The sequence below is a fragment of the Diospyros lotus genome, chromosome 3, assembly GCF_014633365.1.
Source record: "Diospyros lotus cultivar Yz01 chromosome 3, ASM1463336v1, whole genome shotgun sequence".
Taxonomy (NCBI): domain Eukaryota; kingdom Viridiplantae; phylum Streptophyta; class Magnoliopsida; order Ericales; family Ebenaceae; genus Diospyros; species Diospyros lotus.
The window spans coordinates 41,785,338-41,812,818 of NC_068340.1; the positions used below are offsets into that span (position 1 = coordinate 41,785,338).

The 27,481-nt window shown below is 34.5% G+C and overlaps 3 protein-coding genes across 3 annotated transcripts in view; all 3 read left to right on the top strand.

Moving 5' to 3' along the window:
- LOC127797979 (uncharacterized) overlaps positions 1 to 27,481 on the top strand; it is a 61,832-nt gene that overhangs the window by 21,505 nt on the left and 12,846 nt on the right. The gene's annotated exons all lie outside the window — the stretch shown is intronic.
- The window catches only part of LOC127797980 (uncharacterized), a 78,197-nt gene that overhangs the window by 6,980 nt on the left and 43,736 nt on the right, over positions 1 to 27,481 (top strand). The gene's annotated exons all lie outside the window — the stretch shown is intronic.
- Positions 24,914 to 27,481, top strand: part of LOC127797976 (uncharacterized) — a 40,775-nt gene continuing 38,207 nt past the window's right edge. Inside the window, exon 1 of the mRNA XM_052331223.1 lies at positions 24,914 to 24,940. The gene's annotated coding sequence lies outside the window, so the exon portion shown is untranslated. The remainder of the gene's footprint in view (positions 24,941 to 27,481) is intronic.

Consider the following 27,481-nt stretch of genomic DNA (forward strand, 5'->3'; position numbering starts at 1 on the left):
TTTCATCAAAACAAGAATGAAGAGACTCTGTTGCTTGCTTCTCATGACAGCACGGATGATGAAGTGTGGTACCTTGACAGTGGTGCTAGCAAACATATGACAGGTAATAAAAAATTATTTTCTAGTTTATCTAGAATTGATCACGGTGAAGTAATGATTGGTGATGCTAGTACTCATAAAATTGAAGCTGTTGATGAGATTTCTTTTAAAACAAAATTTGGAAATGTTGAGAAAATGTCTGAGGTTTATTTTGTTCCGAGTTTGAAAAGTAACTTGCTTAGTGTCGGTCATCTTATGAAGAAAGGATATAATTTGCATATGCATGATAATGCTTGCACTATATTAAAAGGAAATCATGTAATACCCCATGTTCGTATAAAGTTGTCACGTAATTTCGATGAGTTTAGAATATCAAAAAATTGACTTAATAGCAGTTATTAGTACCGAATCAGCTGTAGGGAATGTCTCGAAGTGAAATTATCTAAGGAAAATTATATGATCTCGACGAGCGTATCGAGATAGGATTTATGGTATCAAAAGAAATCGAATTCGGAACAGTTTTCAGTACAACTAAGATACAGCTGCCATTTAGGCTGAAAAATCGAATTGTTGTAAGAGACTCTCGAAAAATTAACGGAACCCTAGGGGGGCTTCGATTTTGCGTAAAGAGCGACCCTTCAGTGGTTTCAGGATGAAACGACAGTCCGATAAAGACACTGGAGCGAAATCGTCCTTTTTAACTAAGAATTGGATTATTAATTTTACGTTTTCAGTATTGTAATGCAAATAAATTCGATATTTAAGGACATAGTTGCAATTAGAGAATTGTCCTAATAAATTTATGATATAATTTGAGGTTTAAATGTATAAAATTGTTATTAATATAGTACAATATATAACATTATACATATATATTGATATATAGCTGGGCGCCTCTGTTGAATAGATCAAAACGAAACACCTGATCCTTATATAGTTCTTTGTCAATCAGAAAAGTAAACCCAATGAAACACACAACATAGGTCCAATTGTTTACACTAGCAGACCTTTGTTTTTCCACATGTGTGTTGACTTGAGCTCCTTTATTGACTTTGTCTCTTCTATGTACAGGATTCATTAAATGAAGATCTATCGATCAATCTTTTTATGAATTCTTTAAGATAAAGCATGATCTGTTAATTTACATAATTGAGTGTTAGAAGTTGCATACATAGATATATAGATTATAGAATATGGTACTAATAACGACTACTATTCTTATCTCGTTAGTGGTTACAACTACAAATAATCAATTTGAGAAAGTTGGGCAATCCTTTCTTGATATTTTAATTAATGTGATAATTATTTGATTAATCAGATCTAATAATAATAATTTGCTAATCTAAGTTCTGTAATCTAAGTCTTAAGAAAGTAGAATGTTTTTTTTTGAAAAGAATTTTAGAAATATTATTAGTGATATTAAGGTCTAATATTCTGATCATTGGATCACATTCTTCAATTTAACAAGCCTCTTGTCAAGGAGGTCAATAACGAAGCGTAGTTTAAAAAAGAAATTGATAAAAAAAATGGTTAAATTCCCGTGTTCGGACGACAGCATGACAGAGCGAGAAAAAACAATCAATAAATTCCCGTGTTCGGACGACAGCATGACAGAGCGAGAAAAACGCGTTTCTGACAATCAATAAATTCCCGTGTTCGGACGACAGCAAAACAGAAGCGAGAAAAACGCGTTTCTGACAATCAATAAATTCCCGTGTTCTGACGACTAATAATATATATATATATAATGCATTTGGCAGGCGGCAGAAGGGATCACACCCATCTCCTCAATTGCCATCCCATCATTTCTTTTTTTAATAATTAATTAATTTTTTAATAATATATATTTAATAATTATATATATAATATTATATAAAAATCAATTACACATTAAAAATATTTATCATATTATATTAATTGTACATGTATTATTAAAATAAAATTATACACTAACTTTAACATATTATATTTTTACTTATAATTTCTTAAATAATTATTTTTTATATTAAAATAATAAAATTTATATTTATAAAAAAATTCTTATATTTTTTAATTTATACTTTATTCTATATTTTTGTTTCTTACTTTTTTTTTTTTTTTAAATATCGTTTCTCCATTTCTATTCTATATCAAATTTTTTATTTTCATTTTGTATCAAAAATCTTTCTCATTTCTATTTTTGTGTAACCTAAATTTCAATTACACAATTAAACTTAATTTTTAAACCAATCTAATTCCTATATTTTGACATTTTTTATGTGATTATTCGAGTTTTTTGTTATTTCGATTATATATTTAAATTTATATTTTTGATTTAATTTAATACATTTATTTTTATGTGTAAAAAAAATAAAATAAGATAATAAAATATATGTTATATTCTATTCACGTAAAATACAAGAGTTAAATTAATTTAAAAATATAAATTTAAAGGTATAATCAAAATAATAAAATTTTAAATTATCACAAAAAAATTAAAATATAAAATTAAATTAAATTAAAAATATAAATTTAATAATGTATTTCAAAAAAATAAAAAATTTGAATAATCATAAAACAAACATTTACATAGACAAAAGTATTGGTGAGAGTGAGATGTGGCGGAGGGTGAAAGACGGAATGAGAGTGTGGCCCTATGTTGCACATAAATACTTTATAGAAGTCGTTTTTTTGTTTTTAAAATATTTTTTATTCTCATTTCGAACTTTATTTATATTTATTTTTTTAGAAAAATATGCATTTTAGTTTTCTATCAAAAATGTTTTTCATTTCTATTTTTGTTTCCGTGCAACATAGATGTAGCCCTTCACTCTCTCTCCCTTATCCTTGTGTGTATATATATATATATATATATATGCACACACATAAAATATCCCAGTCGACTGGGGACCTCAGGAGAAGGCAAAAAGATTTGCAAGAGCAAGTCACAGCTTTTAGAGACGTGGCTCGCAAGCCAGCTGGGATTATTTGGAGAGCTTTCAGATCGGATGGATGGGCAAATTGAGGGGCTGGTGGAGGAAGCAATAGTTGAGGCCATGGAGCTATCTAAATCAAAATATAAGCAAGCCAACGACTCATTGGTGCTTCTCCCTCTCGCAGCATGTGCAGTTGCATCAGGGCCGGCCCTGAGATGTTAGGGCCCCTAAGCGAAATTTTATATGGGCCCCCTATATTTAAAAATAAAATAATATATAATGAATACAAATAAATTTATTTTACTATATAAAAACATTCAAAATTTTCACAATAATAGTTTAAAATTTACAATATTTCACTTTAAATTTACTCTTCTAGCATTTTTGGATGAAAAATCAACAATTAAACTATTACAATCAATTTGTTCTAACATATGTCTTTCAATAGACACCATCGCCAATCCATTCAATCTTTCTTGTGACATTGTTGACCGAATGTAAGATTTTATCAACTTTAACTTTGAGAAACTTCTCTCTGCAGAAACAACTGTAACTGGTATGGTCAAAAGTATTCTATACGCGATCCACACATTCGGAAAACAACAATCCATCGTCTTAATGTAGTCTAATACTTCAATTGTGTAATACCCCATGTTCGTATGAAGTTGCCACGTAATTTCGATGAGTTTAGAATACCGAAAAATTGAATTGATAGCAGTTATAAGTACCGAATCAACTGTAGGGAATGCCTCAGAGTGAAGTTGTCCAAAGAAAATTATATGGTCTCGACGAACGTATCGAAATAGGATTTATGGTATCGAAAGAAATCGAATTCGGAACGATTTTCGGTACAGCTAAAATACAGCTGCCATTTAGGCTGTGAAACCGAATCGTTGTAGGAGGCTCCCGAAAAATCAACGGAACCCTAGGAAGACTCCGATTTTGCGTAATGAGCAACCCTTCAGTGGTTTCGGGATAAAACAATAGCCTGGTAAGCATATTGGGATGAAATTGTCCTTTTCAACTAAGATTTGGATTATTAATTATAAATTTTCGGTATTAAAATGCAAATTTAATCTATGTTTGAGGGCACGATTGTAATAAGAAAGTTACCGAGAGAGGTGGTTGGGCCGTGCGCCCATGGCGGAAGGAGAAGAAGCAGATGAGGGAGAAAGAAGAGGAAGAAGAAGAAGAAGAAATGATAAGGAAGAAGGAAAAGAGAAGAAGAAGAAGAAGAAGAAGAAGAAGAAGTTGTAGTTTGCGCGGGAAGAGGAAGAGGAAAAAGGAAGAAGAAGGAGGAGAAAAAAAAAAGAAAGGAAAAGGAAAAGAAAAAAAAATGGAAAAAAAAGGAAAAAAAATTCTGAAAAAATTTCAAAAATAGGAAATGATATTTCAGTAATATCCCGGAGATTTTGACGAGAAAAAAGGCCTGGGCACACGTTTCAAGGATAGGGCACGCATATCGAGAAAATCGGAGATGCTGAGTTAAGGTAAGTAAAATCTTCTAGAAAATTTTAGAAATTCAAGAATATTATTTTATGAATTTTCGTAGTGAAATATTTGAGAAAATATTTTAGAAATATTTAATTTATATTTATTGAGGAAAAATAGAAAGAAATAGAGAGAAAATTATAGAAAATGCCAGAAATTATGAAAAAAAATAAGTTTTAATGTTTATTTAAATAATTATGGTGATTAGGGTACTTTGAGGCTGAAGTTGAAGAGACTTGTGCAAATTTTGAGATTGGCACGCAAATTGAGGTGATGCACGAGACAAGGCACGGATATCGAGGTAGTCGATAAGCTCTAGAAGGTAAGTGGTACTTCCTCGAAAATGTTTTCATCATATTGACATACCCTGATATGTATCCATCACGTAGACTACATACATGACTATGAAATGCATAAATACACGTTGATATCATCGATCACGTGCATTTATGGCCGTAGGGAGTACGAACTGGCACCGCTGCTTTACCAATGGTGCACCCACACACCTCGGTCTCGAAAGAAGGGGCCACAAAAATGGTAGGCAGCATGAAGGGTGCAATTGACACCTACGATGAAAGACATTGCACACACACATGACATAGCATTATATACCGTTACTTAGATGATTCATCATCTAACTTGGGTTCGCCCCTGGAACATTCAACGTTCCAGGTGGGACTTGCAGAGATGATTCTGAGATTGGTGATATGTAGTGACGCAAGACGTCAAGAAGCGAGTAAATGTATCATGTTATGTTGTAATATGAGTAGTTTAAGAATTATGTACATTGTATTTATTGTCAGACGCTTATGAATTAATTTTGTAATGAATGTCATGTCGAGTTATTATTACCATGAGCAGGTTCGATTCAGCTTCCGCTTTGTATTTATTTTCTAGTGTAGATATCTCGCACCAGATAAGGTCTTAGGGAATTCCGGGATAATGTAAAGATAAAAAAAAAAAAAAAAAAAGACCAAATTTCCTAAGGCGTAACACGCCCTGAAGAAGTGGGCTGTTACAGTTGGTATCAGAGCTTAAGAGTAGTGGAAACCCTAAGTGACTCGGATTTAGTTTAAATCAGAATTAAAACCTATTTGAAGATTAAGGAATATCAATTTGGAGACTTAAGGGTATCCGGTATTGATGGAACCAGTTAGTAGGAACCCCAAGAGGAAGCTTAGGGAAAATATATAAGGGTTCGTAAGACGAAATCCCTATTTAGGAGATTCAGGAATTGTCGGTTGAAGGCTTAGAGCTTACTGGTTTTCAGTGTCAAGTAGTGGAAGTGCATGTCTAGGCAAGTTCTGGCTAAGGAAAGACTTGGTATTTAAGTGTGTTTATTTGTGACCCACCTCTCTTTCCTGGGAACTTACCTAGTATACTATTCATGTACAGACACTATTCCAGTATACGATTACTATTCTCGGTGAATTGTAAAAGCCTAATGGAAGCTAGTACAATGATCTAGCTATTGAAATTAGGATCCGATGATATGATTCGAGTGAAAGGTTGACTCGATAATCATGATTATGGGTTCGAGAGATTCAAAGATTGTTAATTTGAAGTAATTAGTCGAAATCGTTGTAAGATATGATAGGATAATTATAGTTATCAAGGATGATCGAATCATGGATGATTAATTTGATATGACATGGCCTAGTATTTCCGAGGATCATTTAGTAATGAGATGCAAAGATTAGGGATCCAACGAATTGGGTCAAACAAGAGGCCGAAAATGGCCAAGTGATGGCATATGAGTTACATCAAGCTAGCGGTGGTACAACTGTTGTAGAGACGGGATAGGGAACCCTAGCAGTGTGACGGCACTACTGGTTTAGTGTTCACAGTGACAGATATGGATTTAGGGACCCACGTGTAAATAGTTGATAGATGGCTTGCACGGGAAGCCCGTCGATCAGAACATTATAGCAGACTGCTTGGGAGATGACCAGATGATGAAGATCTAGGACAGCTCAGTAGGGTCTGTACCTTGGATGGGTCTAAGTCCCAATGGTCTAAGAACGAAGTGTACCACTAGCTGTGATTGATTGAGGCCATAGAATCAGCCCGAAATGAAATGGATTGAATATGAATCGAGTGTCGTGTTTAAAGAATTGTATCGGGATTCGCAGTCCTCTTGAGAATGGGTGACATAACGAACAGTGCAAGGCTCGAGGAATAGAATACCTCGGTATCTAGTATGACAGTAGGGTCATAGATGGTCGTGTGTCGGTAGTCAGTTGGATCTAAAGATCAAAATGCGAGAGTCAGTGAATTCTTGGTAAACGAGACTATGACCAGTTCAAGGCCTTAGCAACATCGGTTTGAATAGAGTTCGAGTATCGAAAAATGAAAGAGTTGCTTAATAGGTCGTATCGACCCTAATGATAAGAAGATCTAACCAACAGAGGTTGTGAGTACGGTTCGATGTGCTAAGTGGGTTTGAGCATTCGAAAGTCTGTAAGAGAAGACTCGCAAATAAGTTATGCCTTGTGCATCGGTATCTGGACCTAAATCGTTATTTGAGGTTTAAAGTATCATTCGGTAAAGAGTTCTTGCGAGTTTTTGGAACCAGGTAACGTGATCTGAATAGAGATCTTCAAAGATGAATCGATTTCAGATTTTTGAGGAATTTCCTAGGAATTGGAGTACCATGGGAGACGTGGGTACTTACCCACTCTAGTTAGCGAGATGGTTACGGATATATGTCTTTGAGAGTCTTTGGCATGCTTGAGAGAGACAAGTAATGGCAAGTGTGCCAAGATGTCAGATTATAGTAGGAAATGTCGCGTTCTTAATAGATCAAAATTTATTGGAGATCTAGAATTTTTGATTTTAAAGAATAAAGGTCCTGTTAGGCTAGACGATTAGTCTAAGATATTCCTGGTGGGCAAATCGAGGATGTGTAGCTAGGCGATGATTAAAATGATGTCAGTGAGTAAAAAAAAAAAACCATGAGGTATTCTCAGAAGATTTAATAGGATTATTTCTTAATTGCCAATAAATAACTTGAGGTTATTAGATGCTTAGTTATAAGTAGCTTGAATGAGGACATAAAATTATTAAGCTTTGAAAGAGGTGATAATTAAGAGTCGATATCTTTACCTCAAATTTGATAAATTATAAACAGTTGCAAGAGGCTGGGGTAATTGCGATTGATGTGCAACCGAGTGATGAGACATTTCGAAAATTAGAAATGGAATTATGATTTGATGATTTGATCAAAGTACCATTTGCATTGAAGTCACATGGTAATCGGGGATATATTAGTGTACTCCTCAGATAGGAAGACGCATGAGAAAATGTTAGGGAACGCCGCGATAGATGTTGGGACTGAGACTTGCTTGCTAAGTTGTGAGCCAATCGAGAAAGAAATGATAAGAGCATGAGGCTCTGTGTCGGGAACGTGAAGTCAAGGTCGAGGATTGAAAGTTCTGAAAGGTCAGATATCCCAGTAGGTTTCGAGAGACGAACCAATTGTTTTGAGTAGAGGTTGGTTCAAGCAAAAGTCAGTAACTTGAGTAAGTAGCTCCAAAAAAAAAAAAGGATCGAGCATGATTAAAGTTAGTTGACATAAAATGTTATTACTAGAAGAGTAATTTGAGGATTAAATGATTAATTTGATAATATAGAATGTTATTTGAGGATCACTTCGAAAAGTTCGAGGAGTTATTAGTTTGGCGATCAAGTAACAACGGAACAAGCGATGCAAAGAAATTAGTATTGCTAGACTTGGAAGACAACGTTAAAATTTCGGTCAAAGTTTTGGAGACAGATAGAATCTATTAATAAAGATTTCTTGAGAAAATTGTACATGATCAGAAGATAATTGTGGTCAATTGGTAGAAACTTGAGATTATATCGAGAGATGAATACCTACAAGAATGAGTAAACAATAGAAATCTCGAATAGATTAGCACAAGTAAAAATTAAACAACGATTAAGTTTGAGATGACCTAAGGTAAGGCATAGCTAGTTTCAAGGATATATGATGATGTATATTTTTTATGTTTTTGGATCTAAGGGTACGCGAAATAATTTGATAACATAAAAGTATTTCTTTGAGGATCAATTTGATAAAAGTTAAGATGTATCGAGATTAGGGACTTTGTGTCAAGGTTGGAAAATTATCAAAGCATGATTGATTGATTCAAAATAAATGACGTTGTAGGAAATCAGAATTAAAGAAATGTCGTGATTAAAAATTGAGAATGTAGATATGAAAGTCGCGGGCTCATTATGATGATGTGAGTACCGACTTAGATAGGAGCTCGAGCGGAGATTCTTGGCCCAAGGACCGAGTTATGCGATTATAATTTGAAAGGTGTGCATCGTTGACAAGTGTACTTGTCTATAGGTTGATGGGTATGGTCAGTCTAAGGATTCGGATTTTGGTATGTGCATTGGTATTCACAAGTTTCGAGTGGGATCTTCTTTATTTGATCAATCAGGTGTTGATTTCGATGATGAAATTTTGAGATTTAAGACATGTGGCAAATTTCGAGGACGAAATTTTTGTAAGGAGGGGAGAATGTAATACCCCATGTTCGTATGAAGTTTCCACGTAATTCCGATGAGTTTAGAATACCGAAAAATTGAATTGATAGCAGTTATAAGTACCTAATCAACTACAGGGAATGCCTCAGAGTGAAGTTGTCCAAAGAAAATTATATGGTCTCGACGAACGTATCGAGATAGGATTTATGGTATCGAAAGAAATCGAATTCGGAACGATTTTCGGTACAGCTAAAATATAGCTCCCATTTAAGCTGTGAAATCGAATAGTTGTAGGAGGCTCCCGAAAAATCAACGGAACCCTAGGGAGACTCCGGTTTTGCGTAATGAGCAACCCTTTAGTGGTTTCAGGATAAAACAATAGCCCGGTGAGGATACTGGGATGAAATTGTCCTTTTCAACTAAGATTTGGATTATTAATTATAAATTTTCGGTATTAAAATGCAAATTTAATTTATGTTTGAGGGCACGATTCTAATAAGAAAGTTACCCAAGTGATATTAAATGAATTATGAGAATTAAAAATGTAATTTCTCTTATATGTTAGTGTATTATATAATAGTTATATAAATATATATATATATGCATAGTGCGTGTGTGCAAGCTGGCTTCGCGAAGCTTCTGTGAAGCTTTAATGGCCGAAATTTAGGTTGCGAAATGGAAGATTGTGGCAGCGTGAATTGAGGAAAGAATTTGTCAGAGGTATGGAGTGAGTAATGAAGCAATTAATATGATGTATAAATGGAGTAGCGGCCAAGGCAATGAAGGCTATAAATTGGCAGCCATCTTGGCCGATTGAGAAGCAGCAGGAAGCTCGATGGAATTAGGTTGAGGGATTTGTAGAGGGTTGTCGAGAGGGATAGGTAGCACCCAAGTTACTTCGTATATATATATATATATAGAGAGAGAGAGAGAGAGTTTGAAGAAATGGAAGAAGTGGCATTGAATTTCCATCTCCCATTTACAAAGCATGGCCGAATCGGCCATGGCAGAGAGCTGGGAGCAGAGAAGGCCAAGAGAAGCTTGAGAGCCCAAAAGAGAGAGATCGCGAGAGGGAGAGAGGCTGGTCGGGAAGCGGTAGGCGGCTGCCATAACCGCATCCAAGCTTCCAACAAGCTCGGCCATGGCAGCCGAGCGAATGAGCACCCGCAAGCTGGAGAAGCAGCAGCGCGCGAGCTACTCGAAGGAGTTGCAGGTGGTGGCACGAAGCAGGGGCAGCCCTCGGTGGAGGGCGACAAGGTGAGGCCGAAGGCAGCCAAAGATGGCCGCACAACCGCGGCAGCCATGGCTATCCGTGAGAAAGCCAAGCAGCTATGTGAGGCAGGGGAAGTGGCCGCGGTCAGTAACGAACGCGGGGAAGATGGTGGCGCAGCGAGGTTCGGTGGGCCCGGGGGGGCGTCGGCGTGGGCGGAAATGGCCGAGAAAGGTGGCTGGGCCGTGCGCCCATGGCGGAAGGAGAAGAAGCAGAGGAAGGAGAAAGAAGAGGAAGAAGAAAAGAGAAGGAAGAAGGAAAAGAAGAAGAAGAAGAAGAAGAAAAGAGAAGGAAGAAGGAAAAGAGAAGAAGAAGTTGTAGTTTGCGCGGGAAGGGGAAGAGGAAGAAGGAAGAAGAAGGAGGAGAAAAAAAAAAGAAAGGAAAAAGAAAAGGAAAAAAAATGGAAGAAAAAGGATGAAAATTTTTCAAAAATAGGAAATGATATTTCGGTAATATCCCGGAGATTTTGGTGAGAAAAAAGGCCCGGGCACGCTTTTCAAGGATAGGGCACGCATATCAAGGAAATCGGAGATGCTGAGTTAAGGTAAGTAAAATCTTCTAGAAAATTTTAGAAATTCAAGAATATTATTTTATGAATTTTCGTAGTGAAATATTTGAGAAAATATTTTAGAAATATTTAATTTATATTTATTGAGGAAAAAATAGAAAGAAATAGAGAGAAAATTATAGAAAATGCCAGAAATTATAGAAAAAAATAGGTTTTAATGTTTATTTAAATAATTATGGTGATTAGGGTACTTTGAGGTTGAAGTTGAAGAGACTTGTGCAAATTTTGAGGTTGGCACGCAAATCGAGGTGATGCACGAGACAAGGCACGAATATCGAGGTAGTCGATAAGCTCTAGAAGGTAAGTGGTACTTCCTCGAAAATGTTTTCATCATATTGACATGCCCTGATATGTATCCATCACGTAGACTGCATACATGACTATGAAATGCATAAATACATGTTAATATCATCGATCACGTGCATTTATGGCCGTAGAGAGTACGAACTGGCACCGCTGCTTTACCAAGGGTGCACCCATACACTTCGGTCTCAAAAGAGGGGGCCGCAAAAATGGTAGGCAGCATGAGGGGTGCAGTTGACACCTACGATGAAAGACATTGCATACACACATGACATAACATTATATACCCTTACTTAGATGATTCATCATCTAATATAGGTTCTCCCCTGGAACATTCAACGTTCCAGGCGGGACTTGCAGAGATGATTCCGAGATTGGTGATATGTAGTGACGCGAGACGTCAAGAAGCGAGTAAATGTATCATGTTATATTGTAATATGAGTAGTTTAAGAATTATGTACATTGTATTTATTGTCAGACGCTTATGAATTAACTTTGTAATGAATGTCATGTCGAGTTATTATTACCATGAGCAGGTTCGATTCAGCTTCCGCTTTGTATTTATTTTCTAGTGTAGATATCTCGCACTAGATAAGGTCTTAGGGAATTCCGGGATAATGTAAAGATAAAAAAAAAAAAAAAAAAAGACCAAATTTCCTAAGGCGTAACACGCCCTGAAGAAGTGGGCTGTTACAAATTGACTTCTTGGTCTCTTTTAACAAACATCTCACAACTTTTAGCTTAGAAAATAACTCTTGTCCATCAATATCTGAGTCTGACTTATATTTCAAGAATTTTTCTAATTTATCACATGATCTCTTCAAACAATCATCATCTGTAGAATGTAATTTTTTCAAATCAAATAAAAATTCAAAAACATTTTCATATTCTTGAAGTTGTTCAAACCTACACTTAAGTGAAGAAAGAGCTTGATCAACTATATATAAAAAATAATCAACTCTAAAAGATTCTTCAGCTGAATGTGTTATCTCATCATTAACATTTTCATCAAATTGCTTTTTTCTATGAATAATACGTTTTTCTTGAAAAATAGGTTGAATTTTCATTTGAGTAGCAATTTCTTTAGCAATAATCATGTCAGATTCAAATCCAGTTTCTCTATAGGTTTCAAAAAAAGAAATTAGTGCTTTCAAGTGACTTATAGCAACATCAATGACCATATCGTTATTTTGCAACATTTTGCTTACTCTATTAATAGCAGACAATATATTATACCAAATAACCATGCCAAATAAGAACTCAAAATCCATAATGTCATGTAATAGACTTTTAGCATCTCGAAATGCCTTAGGGTCATCACATATTTCCATCAAGTGAATTAAAGCAACTTTTATTTGTGGAGTTTGAAATCTGATTGCTTTAATACTTTCAACTCGACTTTCCCAACATGTTTGTGATAGTGGCTTAAGTGTCAGGCCTTCCACATTATCTTTCAAAACTTTCCATCGTTTTGTAGATGATGAAAACAATATATATAAGCATTACACAATTCCAAAAAATGATTTAGCCTTTATGCAAGAATTTGCCATATCACATAGTGCGAAATTAAGACTATGACAACTACACGAAGTGTAAAAAGCCCTTGGATTTACTTCTAATACTCTTTTCTGCACACCTTTATGCTTTTCTTTCATATTAGAACCATTATCATAATCTTGACCTCTTAAGTCACCAATATCAAATTCAAGTGTTTGTAGAGCATTTATCAATTCATCAAATAATCCTTGCCCCGAAGCATCGTCTACTTTAAGGAATCCTAAGAAAAATTCTTCTACCTTAACTGGACTTGCTAAGACATTTACACATCATATGATTAGAGACATCTGTTCTTCATGACTTATATCTGGTGTACAGTCAAGTATTACTGAAAAATATTTTGATTCTTTAACTGTTTTAATGATTGCATTTTTTATCTCACCTGCCAACATGAGTATGAATTCATTTTGAATTTTATGACTCAAATAATGATAGTGAATTTCCTTTTCTTGAATACGTCGAACGTGTTCTTTCATAATTGGATCAAACTCAGCGATTATTTCAATCAAAGCTAAAAAAAATTCATTATTTTCTTCATATAATTTTTCACTACTTCCACGAAATGCCAAATTATTCTTACTAAGAAAGCTAACAATTGAAATTATTCTCGCAAAAACTTCTCTCCAGTGTTTTATATCTTTGTTAATTTGATCTTACACAACTTTATCAATTGTTAAATTATTTTGTAATCGTCTTTTCAATTCAAACCATTTTCTCATGTTATCCATGTGCCCATTACTTGTTTCATGGCTTTTTAGTTTAGAACCAAGGTTTTTCCAATCACTTGTCCCTTCATTAGCTAATTGAATATAGTTTCGTTCTTGTTTAAATAATTTGCAACAAAAACAAAATACTTTATCTAATGAAACGGAATAGATTAACCATTTTCTATCACTCTTTTCACCATTTGATAAATGACAAATGTAATATGTAGAAGAAAAATGCCTATTTTTTGAATCTTTAGGAAAATCAACTACATTACCTCTTACAGGACCTTTTTCTACCAACAAGTCTATAAAATTTTGATCAATATTTTTCCAATTATTTGGATCAGTTATATCTAAAGAGAAACCTAAGCATTCTGTATCAACATTTTTATGTTCTTACACATTTTTATTTTTAGTATCCCCTAATTCATGTTGTTCCTCTTTATCTACTGCCAAATTATCGCACTCTTCATTTTCTATTGTATTACTAATATTTTTAGTGACAAACTTGTCTAAAGCTCCTGCTTGAGATAGAATAAACTCTTGAGTTTTTTTTTTTTTTCTTTTTTCATTTCCAGATAAATATTTTTTAGTAGACATAATAAATTAATTTAACTATAAAAATTAAAACAATATCAAATTCAAATTTAATTGAGAAACAATAGAACCTGGATAGATCTGATAATTGAAATTTTGAATTAAAATCTGCCTACAAAACAAAATATTAGGAGAACACAAGACAAGAGATAGAATAAAAGATATATTATATGTAAAGATTAGAGTAGAGACAAAACAAAAATTACTATAAAAATATATATTTTATATATAATATAATCTTTCTTATTTCAAACCCCTCGTCGGACCGCTGTTGCTAAAGAACCTAAAATGCTAGTGTGTTGTGTGCAGTGTGCTGAAAATGCTAATGTTGTGTATTGACAATATTGTTATTTGCTATGTCGCTCAATAGTTAATGATTGTGTTGTGTGACTTGTGTTTGTGTGCTATTATCACTATGCTTAACAAAAATTACCATACAATAAGAAGAAAGAAAAAGATGAGAGGATGCTGGATGGAGCCGTCGCAACTCGCACGCACACACTGGAGAAGGAGATGTTGGAGCAAGCGAGCAGCAGAAAAACAGAAATGAAAGTTCTTTCCGTTTCTGAAAATTTTATTTATTACATATAATATTATATATATATAAAGCTTCAATGGCAGAAAAAATGAGTGGGCTTTCAAATTTCTTCTTGCAGGTGATGAGTGCACCTGCTACCACCATCAAATCAATTTAATATCTCTTTTCATTAATTTATTTTTTAATTTAAAATTAATTAAACATAAAATGAGCCCAAACTAATTTTAGATAGACCCATATTTAGAAGGCCACTTGGGCGGCTGGGCCTATGTCAACAAAGCCAACACCAACCTTGGGCGGGGGGCAAGGCAGTTGCCTTGGTTGCCTACCCTCAAGGCCGGCCCTGAGTTGCATATGGGCTCTATTTTCCTCTGGTCGCTAGCCTCTACACATCCCACTGTAAGAGCTACAACATCTATAAATAAATAAATGTATGTGTAATATTCGCTTGTTTGTCTGAATTTTCTCAAGGCCATGAGTTCATGAATTGTCACAACTGTTGCTTTCAACCATTCTCCAAGTGCAAGGCTGTCTATTAATGCTAATCCACAACAGAAAGGACTGGGATTAAGGGCGCTGCCCTTAGAGGAGGTGAACTATGAACTATGAAGCAATAAGTGATGGGCGGAGTCAGGAGATGCTTATTCTTTTATTTTTTTTATATTTTTTTTTGTTATTTTTTGTTTTTGCCTTAATCTCCTCGGCAACGGCGCCAAAATTTGACTGCACTCTCACCCTGCAATTAAAACACAATAAAAATAAATCATAATAAAACTTTTATATTTTTCTCTTTATTTAGGCGAGAGGTTTATACTCGTCAGTGTACGAGTGCAGTTGTAGTCCAAATTTAAATTTATACTTTCTGGATGAGTCCAGGTCGTCCACTGAGAGATTTATTTATGACAAAAGAAAAAGAATGTCACACACACGCACACGCATTTAAATGGTTTGATAACATGATTTTTTATGGTTTTTATTTAGATAACAGATACTAGATAATAAAGTAAGGCAACAATTGAAATAAACATTAAACGTAAAAATATGAATTTGGATAGTGCTTGAGTTAAAACAATTTCAGTACCAACTCGTTGATTCCCAAATTTTAGCATAAAAGATTAGCAACATTAATTTAATTTCAGATATGAGGGTTTGTTATTAAATGCAATTAGAGATGATGATAGTTCTAAGTTAAGCAATCCCCATACATGATATGCGGGATTCTAATTTAAGCAACCACCATAAATCCAATTGCAATTAATACACAAAATAACTAAATTAATCATCCGGGTTTGAGTATGATAGCGTTTCCAGTTCTAGTAACTCTCATACATGGCATGAAAGCTCTAAGTTAGGCTTACGCTCCAATCCAAACCTAATGATTTTTCAATAATTAATACACACTCATACTGAAATTTAAATTAATGTTATTTATTTAAAGCGCAGCTTTTTTTGGGAATCATTGGCGTTGGACACTGTCTTTGCCTTAACCCAAGATTAGATTTAGCTACTCATCTTTATTTGAAAGTTAATTGACAGGAATTTAAATGACATAATTTAAATAACAGAATTTAAATGACGAGAATTAAAATAGTAAAAACTAACCGGCCATTTAGGCGGTGGATAATTAAAAGACAAGAATTAAAATTACAGAAATTTAAAGGCATAAATTAACCGGCCATTTAGGCGGTGAATAATTAAAAGACAATAAATGACATAAGAATTTAAAAGAAGAAAAAAAAAAGAAGTAAGATTATAAGAGAAAGTACTAAAGAAAATGAGAAAGAACAAGAACAATTCTCAAAGAGAGAATTATAAGGAAACAACTAAACTTTTATTCAAGAATAATAATCACACTTACAAATGCAATCAAGTGAGCTATTTATAGGCCACAAGATGCAATACAAACCACACAATTTCAATTATTCAATTAAACATAATTATATCTAATGGGCACTCACACACTTAAAGTTAAATGGATTTTAGCTATAATACACACCTAATATTAAATGGATTTTAGCTAAAATACATACCTAATAAAACACTCATAAAGTTAAATGGATTTTAGCTATAATATCCACCTAATAGTTAAATGGATTTTAGCTAAAAAACACACCTAATAAAGCTCTCACATAAAAAATAAAAATAGATTTCTATAAATTGATTTTTTAATCTTCATTAGGATTAAAAATAATCCTTGGGTCTTCTCCAAATAATATCTTTCATGGGTTGCTCAAATTGGGCCTTAATTCTTCATGGGCTTGAATTCTTCATAGGTTTGAATTTTTCATGGATTTTAATTTTTTATGAGCTTGATTTCTTCATGGGTTTGATTTCTTCATGGATTTGAATTCTTCATGGACTTTAAGTCTTCTTGGGCTTGAATTCTTCATGCCTAAAAAAAATAATTTAATGTTATTAATAAATTATATATTATATATATGTATTATATACATGCATATAATCATGTATATGTATTATATATAATTTTATATATTATTATTATTATTATTATTATTAAATTTTACTTTAAAATTTCATTTCATTCATTTTTCAATTTAAACTTGCATATAACCATAAAATATATATTAATATCTAATTTAAACCATTTTTAAGATCAAAAGAAGGGTATAATTATAACAAAATTTCTACAAAATTAACCACTAATCAACAACCAACCCCCCATCCCCCCCCCCCCCCATTTTCACCCACTCTCCTGTGGCGCCCAGTACAGGTCATTCTCACCCCCAACCCCCAAGCATCCCTACATAGATACATATAATTTTATATATTTTAAAATATTATTATAAATTATTATCTAAATAAATTATTAATTCTAGTTTGTTCAATTAAAATTATAATTACTTTAATAATTGTAATTATAACCATAAGAAATAATTTATTTATTTTTTTAATTATAACAGAATTTATACATATTTTATGTCTTTTTTAGTTGTGTTTGTCAAATAAGAGTGTAACTGAATCGATCAAGTTATTTAGAGGGGTCTGACGTGATTTAATTTGAAAGGGGTCGAAATATGGGATCTAATTAGGGAGGGTTTTAAATCTGTTATTGATTGGACTAAGTAAGTGTCTGACAACATAAACGATTCAATATTTTTAATTTTTTAAATTTTTTAATCTGTTTGATTTGAGCATTTTTCAATTGAATTGATTCGATTTTAGAAAAAAAATGGTCTATTCAATTTGAATAATTTGATTGATTCGATTACATTTTTATCTGACAGACATAGTTAAAAAAATATAAAATATGTATAAATTCTATTTTGATTAAAAAAATAAATAAAATATAAATTATTAAAGTAACTATCACTTTAATTGAATAAACTAGAATTAATAATTTATTTAGATAATAATATTTAAAAAAATATAAAATTATATGTATATATGCATGCATGCATGTGGGGATGAGGGGGGTTTCAAGGGGCAGGTGGGGGTGGGGGGAGTGACACGTCCGCATCGGGCATTTCTTATCTTGCCCGATGCGGGCAGGAGATCAAACCTGGTCAAGATAAATGAAAGAATGAACTGATTAAGACTATTGGGACGAAAGCAGAGTTTTTGGTGTATTACATCACATTTGTAGACTATGACGTTTCAAGTATGAAACAAAGTTTGAAACTGAATTTATTTAAAAAAAATTAATAACATATTTGAGTTGGCTAAACGACTTATTTGCAACACGATAGTAAATAAATGTTACACGTAAGGAAAACCTTTTTTTGATCCTCACAAAGTGGAGCTTTCTTGTCCCTGTATTTTAGTCCCTAAGGATGTTGTAAAATTTTTTGCTTGCCTACATTGGCTCAAGGTGAGATGAATGTGAAAAACAACTAAAGTTGATTATAGTTGGGAAAAGAGGCATTACTGAAGCAAGAAGATGCTGAAAAGTGTTAGATTTGTTTTTGTGATTATGCATGATAGTAAGTAATGGATTAGAATGATTTCTTTGGGTTAGGGGGATTGGAATTTGAAAATCTCAGCATGAAAAATTAATTATATTACATAAATTTTACAATATAAAATTAATTACATAAATTTGAAAAAAATTTCAAGGACTAAATTTACACTCAAATAACAAATTTTTCATTTTTAGAATTACAAAAACTAAAATCATCATCTATTCTTAATTTTTCACTTTCACAACCAAATTATATTATCACCAGATAAAAAAAATAATAGAAGAAAATAGAAAAGTTAAAGCAAAAAAATAAAAAGATATAAATATATAAATGCATCTGCGGAGGGCGACTCGGTGGAGCAACGGGTGAGGGTGGAGGGCTTATGTGGGCGACGGAAGGGGTGGGGCGAGCGAAGGTGGTGTTGTGCAAGCGGCTGGTGGGATGGACCGGTGATGTCCGTCGGAGCAGGGGTGTGAAGGGGGGGCGACGGTGGTCAATGGTCAATAGTGGGGGTGACGATAATGACGGGTAATGTGTGTGGCGTTAATAGGGGAGACAACTGTGAGAGCAAGGGGGGTGATAATGGGTAATGCTCGCGGTGTTGGCGGGCGATAACGATGGTGCAAGAGCAATGTAGGGGGCATACATTACAACCTGCAGGGTGGGTTTGAGAGAAAGAGTGGGGGATAGATGGTGGTTTTAAGAGAGAGTGAAAGTGAAAGAGAAAGAGAGAATGAGAGATAAGAGTAAAAAAAGTAGGTTTGAAATGGTGGTTTTGAGAGATAGGTGATAGTGAAAATATCTTTTAAATTAAGGCCGCATTTGATAGCCATTTTTTTCCTCGAAAAATACATTTATTCCACCCAATTTTCCATTTGTGTAGTGTTTGATAGCAAAATTTTTCCAAGGAACTCATTTTCCTATTTCTTGTCACGTGATAGTCTTTTCCTTCAAATCATGGAAAACAAATTCCATGGGGGGGAGGAGCTCTGATTTTCCAGGCAATTGGAGCAGCAACTCACTGTGCTCCCGTCTTCATCCCCTTTGTAATACTCAATGTTTAATATTAAAAGTGTTTACGGAAGTTACGGGGTCAAAATTGGTATTTATTATAGTTTCGGGCCTACGTGCATTATTCAAAATGAAACCGAAGGATGAGAGACTATGTCAAGCAAGCCAATGAAGGTAAAATTGTTCAAGTAAGCGATATTCGACAAAATTAAGAGATTTTCGAAGGTTTGAGGTCAAAAACTCGTGATTAGGGGCATCCGGGCAAAAGTGCAGATTTTGGAAAAATATCGAGGGAGGTCGAAATGACGAATTTTTTAGAAATTTCTAAGGGAAATGAAAAATATAGAACTTGTGGGTAGTCAAGGAATTAACAAAAAGTTTAGGGGTACCATGGATAGGGAGAAAATGCTGTTAGAAATTACTTGGGGGGCAAAACTACAAATTTTGAAAATTGCAAGGTTTGAATCCGACCGACCTCCTGTGGCCGCTGGCAGCCGCCTTTGAGGCGTCGAGAAGGTCGCCCGGAGACTCTAGGATAGTCTTTAGGCGATGATGAAACCATTAAAGGTTGCTATTGGTCGGAAAATGCAGCGAAATGACCGGTATTAATGGCAGAGGTGACTGTCGATGGGCCAAATTTTTTGAAGGCTATAACTCGTGATTTGGAGCTTTTCAATTGGTTTGGAGGCTAGATTTGGGCTTAAGTGATAAGAACGAGCAAGCTATGGTAGGGAATCGGGTCAAAAACAAGTATAAAAAGGGGTCATTAGCCGAAAGTTTTGAAACACAATTGGGTGAAATTTCTCATGTTGCAAGAATCGAGCAAATTGATTAGAGGGCTTTTGTTCTTTGAGTCATAAGGATCATTTCTGGAGAGTTTCGAAGAGTTTCATCTACGTTTGCTAGGGTTTCAGTGAGTTGGCCGGAAAAGCAAGGGCCGTCGGACCGGAACTTGTAATCGGGTTTTAAACAGCCTTTCGGTGACTTTTTTCGATGGGTGAAGGGTCCATTGAGGTTGCCTCATCGAGACCTTCAAGGCCCCATAGTTGTTTTGGCTAAAGAAAATCGTCGGAAAACCACCGTGGCCAAAGAAGAAAATCGGAGAAGGCAGCCGAACTCTAGCCGCACCCACACGCCAGCGTGTATGGGCGCGTAAAGCCTAGGTTTTGTTTGATTTTAATTTTATATTTTTTATAAAATTATTTTAGGATGGTTTATGCAAAAATATTTAGGAAAAATGGGTGTTTAGTATTTATTATGATTTTTCGAGAGGAATAAATGTTTGAAAAATAGGAGAAAATAGGAAAAATTAAGGAAAAAATAAAAATATTGATTTCCAATGTCCTAATGGTGAATAGGAGACGATTGGTGTGTTAGAAAGAAGGATTGCATGATTTTCGAGACAAGGCACATTTTTTGAGGCGAAAATCAAACTTTTCCGAATTGAGGTGAGTGGTTTGATTCTAATCTTACATTATCTTGAAAATGTGTTGGAGTGTGTATAGTGGGCTTAGGTGAGCGGTTTTACCCTCCCGAACTTAGGTTACATGCAATTGGACCAGTTCTAGCGAGTGGTTTTACCCTCTAGAATTTGAGTTGTTTTGCAAGGGCGTTTTACTTATGTATTTATGGTATTATTTGCATATTGAACATGTGGTATATTGCATCAACTGATTTTACTTATAAAAGAGTCGGCGCATGACGTGTGATTTTCATATCATTGGGGTATTGGTATTCGTGTCGGTGTTGTGTCCGTGTGGGATGGGATGGGGTCTTCTTGAGATTGGGACAAGGTTAATCCTAGTGAACGAGTGAGACGATAGGGCACTCAAGGGATTAAGTATGTTGCGGCAAGGTTAACCCCAACGGTGAGTGGAATGAATTTTCCAAAGGAGGTTGGGTATGTCAGGGAGATTTCTCCAGTTAGACATATTTGTATGTTGTCATTTGTCTGTGTATTCCATGCTCGTATGATTTTCATGCATTATGTAACTGTTTCATGCCATCACTTGGATGTTTTATCATCTAACCTGGGTTATGCCCCTGGAACATTCAATGTTCCAGCCAGGGACTGTTGTGAGGTCAAGGACATGGCCGGTGGGGCCGACGGTATTTAGTTGATAGGCATTGTACCATTTTGTAGATGTCAGTATTTATTTTGGTATATGTACGAATGGTTATATGATACTGCTGTTACCATTTTGTAACGTTGTAACACGTGTTCGGTGTGGGAATACCTTGTATGAAACTCGTGATAGGCCACGATATTTTGATGTTAATTATTCCGCTGTGTTATATTATGACTCGTTTAGTTTTAAGTTTATTGATCTTGCCAATTAAATGAGTAAGACTAGGGTTCTCGAGATTTTTACCTGCATGTGAAGATTGCTCTTGAAATCACCGCGAGTGCCGGCCATTGTATGCGACGAGTGTTTCATCTGCATGTGAAGATTGTTCTCATGGCGCCGCGTGTGACAGACTTGGAAAAAAAAATTCCTAATGATTCCCTTATAGTGACGCGCCCGTGTAAGGCGGGCTGTTACACCCTCCAACTTGCTTGGAAGCTGCAGCGAGAGAGGGACAGAGAGCAAACGAGAGGGAAGGCGACCGAGCTAGAGAGAGAGGAGCAACGAGAGAGAGGGCAAGCAAGCGAGTGGGTCAGCGGCGACGGGTGGGTAAATGGGGAGGCAACGAGAAAGAGGGCGAGCGAGCGAGTGGGTCAGCGGCGATGGGTGGGTAAGTAGAGAGGCAACGAGAGAGATGGCGTATGTATATATATATATGTATGTGTGCGTATATATATATATGTGTATTTGTGTGCAAACGAGAGGGAGGGCAAGCGAGCGAGAAAGATAGAGGCAACGAGAGAGGGTGAGTGAGTTAGCGGCGATAAATGGGTGAGCAGGAGGCAGCGGCGGGTCAATGTGTATATATCTGTCACGGTATGCAAATATGTGTATATTTGTACGTGTGATTGTGTATATATATATACACGTATGTGTGTATATATATAAGTTTGGAAAACCAATTTTTTTTAATTTTGTGGTTTGATTTATCTGATAAAATGATTTAGTTAACTTAAAATAGATTATTATTTTAATTTTTAATATTTTTTAATACAATTTCACCATTGAATTCCATGGAAAACGTGTCATTTTCCATAGAAAATAATATCTATCAAATACGAAATGTCAGGAAAATGACCAAATTTTATTAAAAATATTACCAATCAAATACTAAATGATGGAAATTAACATTATTTTTTAAGTAGAAAATTATACCAATCAAACAGTTTAAATTTCTAATTTTTAAGAATTCATTTTCTCAGAAATTCAATTCCCTGGAATTCAACATCATTTTTTAAGTAGAAAATTATACCAATCAAACAGTTTAAATTTCTAATTTTCAAGAATTCATTTTCTCAAAAATTCAATTCTCTGGAATTTATTTTCTTTCCACTAAAATTTTATCATTACAATCAAATGCAATATTATAATTTTATTAGAGTTGTTCAACTTTTTGTCCACTTTTATGTTCACCTAGCGTTATCCGAATTACATTGCGGGGCCCACTGGGCACTTAGAGACATACTTTATAAGTGCCTTAGAATATTAATAACAAAGCCAACCCATAAAGTCATCTCTTTGTCACCACGTGAATACATGATATATATGCTTTGCACACAGAGAAGGTGAGGGAGAGAAAGAGAGGGTTGAAAATAGCTTTTCTCGATAGACCTCGGAGCGCATCTCGTTGGGAGGTCTCGGGAAAAAGCTTCTATAAGGTATTGGGAAGAAGCTTCTGTAAAGACCATGGCAAGAGGTCTCTTCGAGAGACCTCTCTGTTCTGGGAGGGTCACTGAGGGGAGGTTTCGTCGAGAGAAGGTCCTCCAAGAACAAATGCAACTGCTTACCGAAAGGGTTATAGCCGCCATCGAGAGTCACTGAGAGATTGCAGCCATGGCCGAAAGTACGCTGCTCCCTTTCGAGAAATTGTTGCGGAAAGAGAAGGCTCTCTTTGAGAGACTTTGGCCGCCTTGCTGAGATGAGGGCTGAGGCCACCAAAAGGCGTGCAGCCCTTCCCGAGAGAACTGCCATGGCCACCAAGAGGCGGCCTTGCCTTGCCGAGTGAAGCTACCGAGAGTTGGTCTTCTTGCTAAGAGGAAGAATCCTTTTCGAGAGAGAAAAATCTCTCTCGGAGAGACCTTGTAAGGAGAGAGCTTCTAGAAAATGCCACAACCCATTGCCTTTGTCTTCTACTTCTTCCTTTTATTCCCCATTATGCCTTGGACCCTTTGAACCCTCAAACTTAGCATATTCACTCTTTTGCCATAATCTTGGTTCTTTAGTTATTTGATTAGGTTTCTTCTTGGGAAATGTGTCTCGGGTCAGGACCACTTTTGGGATTCACTCGCTTAGGTCTACTAACCAAAATACCTCTAGGTGAACGCTTGAAAATTCTATGGCGCAACAATACCTTATTCTTGAAATTCATGACTTCGTATAGGTGCACTATAAAGTTGACGAAAGACCATGAGCATGCCATGTGATAATTGGATTCTTGTATGATAAATAATTATGATCATCTCATGTAAACGATTGAATTTAAGATTAGTGGTAGTTTTCAATGAACGGTGTACCTAGACTTGGACCCAATCTTTCGAGTTGAATCTTTTGTTTAAAGTGGGTATACCCCCAATTTGGATTTTTCATATACATCTTTTGTGTTCATTCATGTACTTGATGGTTTGACTGTATTTTGTTTTCGATCCTAAACCCTAACAAACTTTAATTCCAAAAATTGAAGCTCAAATTCATATTTTTGCTCTTATGATTTTACGTTTTTTTTTGTCTAATCACTTCAAATTTTCATTATTTCAATTACACTCATCAATCTGATTTTTAAATTAATTTAACTTTTTTATTTTGACTTTTTTTTTCTTATAATAATTTAAACTTTTTGTTATTTTGATTATATTCTTGAACTTATATTTTTAAATTAATTTAACACCTGTATTTTTATATATAAAAAAAAATAAAATACATATCACATTCTATTCATGTTAAAATATAAAAGTTAAATTGACTTAAAAATATAAGTTTAGGGGTATAATCGATATAATAAAAAGTTTAAATTGTTACACGAAAAAAATTGTCAAATTATAAAAATTAAATTAACTTAAAAATATAAATTTAAGAGTGTAATTTAAAAAAATAAATAAAAATATATATTTAACCAAGATTCATACTAGATTATACTTTTATTTTTCCACCGGTAGAGAGAGAGAAGGGTCAGGTCAATAGAAGAGACTAATGAACCAACCGATGGAAGAGAGAGAGAGATGGAAAAAGAGGGTAGATGAAAAAGGGTAGATAGAAGAGAGAGAGAGAGATGGAAAAAGGGTAGATAGAAGAGAGAGAGAGAGAGAGAGAGATGGTTCAAGCTCGCTGTGAACAACATCAACATAGATCTTTGCGTGTTGATTTTATAAGAAGAGTTGTGGCATTTCCTCCAACTCCTACAATTGGTAAGATATCACCCCCATCTTCTTCCTGAGAAAACCCAACTGTTTGTGCGTCTCAAACAAAATGAATATATATGATATGAAGATCTTTTTCTGGCTTCTTAATGTTGTGTAAACTTTAAACATGATCTATTGATCTACAGCTGGGTGATAGAAATTGTATGTTGATCGATTGAGACGTTCTGACAAATATTTTTCTTTTAATTCTTTTTTTCATTTTTCCCAAAGACTTGCTGGACTGACTTTTCTCTGTGGTTCATTCTTGTATTGTCATCTGAGTGCTCCTTTTATTCCATTTCTTCGATGGAAGAATGGTGCAGATGATATACTCTCCAACTGGTAATTTCCACAAGCTTTTTTCCCCAGAAAATAGAGACCTTTTCCTGGAGCTTTTCCAGAAAATGAAAATATCTTCTGGGTTCATGAAACTGAAACTCTTCTCTCTTCTTTTGCTCTTGAATATCCCAAAACCTGTAGCTTCTTACATGTCAATATACTGAATAGAAATCATATAAGTGTTAGGTTTGCCTGAAAGATTGATGAATGAACAGAAATCATGAAAAAAATAAAAAAAACCAAGTACTTTCTTCTTTTTTCTAATTTCCATGTTCAGCTGATTTGTCCATTTTAAACATTCTGGCTGAAATCAGACAGAGAAACGGGGAAATAAATCGAATTCTGATCTTTCTGTTCTGAATTGGTGCTTAAGGAGATCATTATTGATTCTTTTTTGGGTGGATGAATGACAAAGTAAAATGGGAAAGGGTTAGTATCTTGTGTTCTTTATGAACTTGTTTTTTCTGGCAAGTATCTGTATCTGTACCTCTTAGATTTGATCACAATGGGAGCTTAAATAGTAGTTAACATTATTGATTTTCCTGGCAAGTTCTTCTTTGACATTTCTTTTCATCACTTTGTGGAAAATCAACTTTAATCACAATGGGAGTTAATTTACTCTCCAACTGGAAAGATATTTCCACAAGCTTTTTTCCCCAGAAAATAGAGACCTTTTCCTGGAGCTTTTCCAGAAAATGAAAATATCTTCTGGGTTCATGAAACTGAAACTCTTCTCTCTTCTTTTGCTCTTGAATATCCCAAAACCTGTACTTTCTTCTTTTTTCTAATTTCCATGTTCAGCTGATTTGTCCATTTTGAACATTCTGGCTGAAATCCAGAAAGGGAGAAATAAATCGAATTCTGATCTTTCTGTTCTGAATTGGGGCTTAAGGAGATCATTATTGATTCTTTTTTGGGTGGATGAATGACAAAGTAAAATGGGAAAGGGTTAGTATCTTGTGTTCTTTATGAACTTATTTTTTCTGGCAAGTATCTGTAACTCTTAGATTTGATCACAATGGGAGCGTAAACAGTAGTTAACATTATTGATTTTCCTGGCAAGTTCTTCTTTGACATTTTTTTTCATCACTTTGTGGAAAATCAACTTTAATCACAATGGGAGTTAATTTAATATTTATATTTTTAGATATAAAATAATAAAATACATATTATATTTTATTTATATTAAAATATAAAAATTAAATTAACTTAAAAATATAAATTTAAGCATATAATCGATATAATAAAAAATTTAAGTTGTAGAAAAAATATTAAATTATAAAAATTAAATTCACTTAAAAATATAATTTTAAGAGTGTAATTAAAAAAATAAAAAAATAAATAATTATCAAAATATAAAAATAACTAAAAAATATATTTGAGCAAAATTTATACTAGATTATACTTTTATTTTTCCACCAGTGGGTTGACTTGTATTGACCTGGCCCTCCCGCGCCGCCCCCGCCCGCCCCCCACCGCTTCCTCTCTCTCTCTCTCTTCTATCTACTCTTTTTCCACTGGTTGGTTCATTTAATCTCTTCTATTGACCTGGCCCTTCTCTCTCTCTGTCACTCTATATATATGCACACAGCGCGCACACATCAATCTAGTTCTTTGCTTGCTGGTTACTGCTCTCTGTAAACTACATCAACATAGATCTTTGCTTGTTGATTCAAGAAGAGTTGTGGCATTTCCTCCAACTCCTACAATTGGTAAGATATCACCCCCATCTTCTTCCTGAGAAAACCCAACTGTTTGTGCGTCTCAAACAAAATGAATATATATGATATGAAGATCTTTTTCTGGCTTCTTAATGTTGTGTAAACTTTAAACATGATCTATTGATCTACAGCTGGGTGATAGAAATTGTATGTTGATCGATTGAGACGTTCTGACAAATATTTTTCTTTTAATTCTTTTTTTCATTTTTCCCAAAGACTTGCTGGATTGACTTTTCTCTGTGGTTCATTCTTGTATTATCATCTGAGTGCTCCTTTTATTCCATTTCTTCGATGGAAGAATGGTGCAGATGATGTACTCTCCAACTGGTAAAAGATATTTCCACAAGCTTTTTTCCCCAGAAAATAGAGACATTTTCCTGGAGCTTTTCCAGAAAATGAAAATATCTTCTGGGTTCATGAAACCGAAACTCTTCTCTCTTCTTTTGCTCTTGAATTTCCCAAAACCTGTAGCTTCATACATGTCAGT